General features: G+C 44.5%; 1 pseudogene; it reads left to right on the top strand.

Annotated features, from left to right (window-relative positions):
- Positions 1 to 340: 340 nt before the first annotated feature.
- LOC101841687 lies at positions 341 to 886 on the top strand (annotated as a pseudogene).
- The last annotated feature ends 1,408 nt before the right edge of the window (positions 887 to 2,294 follow it).

The raw sequence follows: 2,294 nt of genomic DNA, 5'->3' as shown, positions 1-2,294 counted from the left end.
CCATTCCACATAGAGGGATACTCTCTCAACCTAGACACACGGGGGAGGGCCTTCTTCAAATGATATTACAGACTTGCAGATCCCCCATGGAAGGCCTCACCCTCCCTGGGGAGCAGAAAGGGAATAGGATAGGGAGTTAGTGTGGGGCAGGTGAGGAGGGGAGGGAGAGGGAACTGGGATTGACATGTAAAACAAGCTTGTTTCTAATTTAAATAAATAAAAAAAATAGAAAAAAAAGATGACCCTTTCCTGGTACAGAGATGACCAAGCGTTCCTGTGAAATGAAAAAAGTTCCTTGTTTGAACATCCTAAGTCTAACAACCATGGAGTCTCCGCAGCCATGAGTATGGTCAGGCTAAAGTAGAGACTTGCCTCTAGTGTCCTTCGCTGTGTTAAAAAGAAGGTCTGGTTGGACCCCAATGAGACCAATGAAGATGCCAGCTCCTATCAGCCAGTCCGGAAGCTCATCATGGGAAGCCTGTGACAGTCCATTTGGAGCCTCGATGCCAGAAAAACACTTTGACTCAACAGAAGGGCCAGTAGATGGTCACCAGGAAGCAGAAGGGTACTGCAAATGCTCAAATGCCTGAGAAGGTGACCTGGAGGAGAAGGGTGCGGAGCCTGAGCCGACTTCTCAAGTGATACTGTGAGTCTAAGAAGACTGACCGCCACGTGTATCACAGCCCGTACCTGAAAGTCATAGAGAATGTCCTCAAAAAGCAAGCGGTTTCTCATGGAGCACATCCACAGGCTGAAGGCAGACAAACCCTACAAGGAGCTCCTGACTGACCAGGCTGAGGCTCATAAGTCTAAGACCAAGAAGTGCTAGAAGGAGCACCTCCAGGCCAAGAAGTCTTTGTCCAAGGAGGAGCAGAGCAAGAAATAAAACTCCCTTCATGTCTGTACATAGTGGACTGGCTGTGGCCTCATATGAATCAGCCATTAAAATAAAATAAGCTTAAAAAAGAAAGAAAACCAATTTGATTTAGGAATTGTGACTTTCTGCCATCTTTAATCCTCTTTGATGATCTGACTTTTGTGAGAATATATCATAGCTTTTCTAGATCTCCATGAAGTCACTATTTAGCATTGGCATGCATCTGTGATGGGGTTATCAAACCCTAGTGAGGCCCAAACCACTAGCATAGATTTATAAACCATGTTTTCCCATCAAGGCAATCGAACCATTTAAATAGCATTAGAAAGAAAATGGACAGAAACTGCAGAATTAGCTAGTTCTAAATGCATGGAATCTGGTCTAACTGGATTGTCTTCACAGTCTACGTGTGCCCTGTGTGTAGACCATCCAATAGTCTTCTGGTTTTCAATGACTGTACAGCATCATTATTAGCAGGTGCTGTGGAAAGCCCAGTCATGGTGAATATTTACACAGATGCCTATGTGTAAGAGGCACCCAGTTGTGAACAAACATAAACAAACCTTTGGTAAACTATGTATAATGTGGCTATTCATTTTGCAGCACCTTTGCATACATTATTTATGACTTTCCCCTGTGTGCCTTGCAGACTTGAAATGTGCCCAGAGTTGACTGTTTACAGGTGAAATCTTTTCCTTGCTGAAATAAGGCTGGAAGCTATTACTAAGCAATAATCACTGAGCAGCATCTATGATGACTGTGTGGGCACCTTTCCTCATATGCTGGATATCCATATGCCATGTAGGCAGTTTATGCCACCACTGAGGTTCTGAGATTTGCTTTCAAGGCAGACTTGCATTGAAGATCAGTGGTTTATGCCCCTTGGAAGCCACAGAGAGCCTTTTTATTCCTACGTGATGTCTGTGCGTAGTTCACACTTGACTGTCGTAGCTGAGCCAATTCAGTGATGTCACCTACAGCTACCAGTGACTGCTGTTCTGAACCTAAGATTTTTTTTTCATAACCACCAGAATCTAACCTTGGGTCTACATTTAACATGGAAAAATTGTACAAGGCACAAAATCCTGTGGTTGGCGTCACATCTGGTTACCTTCCTAAAATAAGCCATGGCATGTGTGTTTGTGTATACAGGGGTGTCTCTGTGTGTACAGGTTTACTCATTTTGAAATCAGAAACGGTCCCTGCTTGTCTTCCCGAGGATTATGTGCAAGTGTGCACACGCGCTCGAGTGTGCGTGCACAAGTGCGTGAGTGGCGCTGCTTCCTTTAGAAAAAACTTCCTTTGGAGCAGTTGAATGCGTGTCTCTGTCTTTCACAGACACAGTGTTTCTCTGTGTCAGTGTGCCCCTTCATCCCATCATGGAAAGCAGAGAAAGCAGAACTGACATAAAGGTGCA

This window comes from Mesocricetus auratus, unplaced genomic scaffold (assembly GCF_017639785.1).
Source record: "Mesocricetus auratus isolate SY011 unplaced genomic scaffold, BCM_Maur_2.0 Super-Scaffold_100026, whole genome shotgun sequence".
Classification (NCBI taxonomy): Eukaryota; Metazoa; Chordata; class Mammalia; order Rodentia; family Cricetidae; genus Mesocricetus; species Mesocricetus auratus.
The sequence above is the reverse complement of the archived record's forward strand: the minus strand, read 5'-3'. Positions and strand labels throughout refer to the sequence as shown.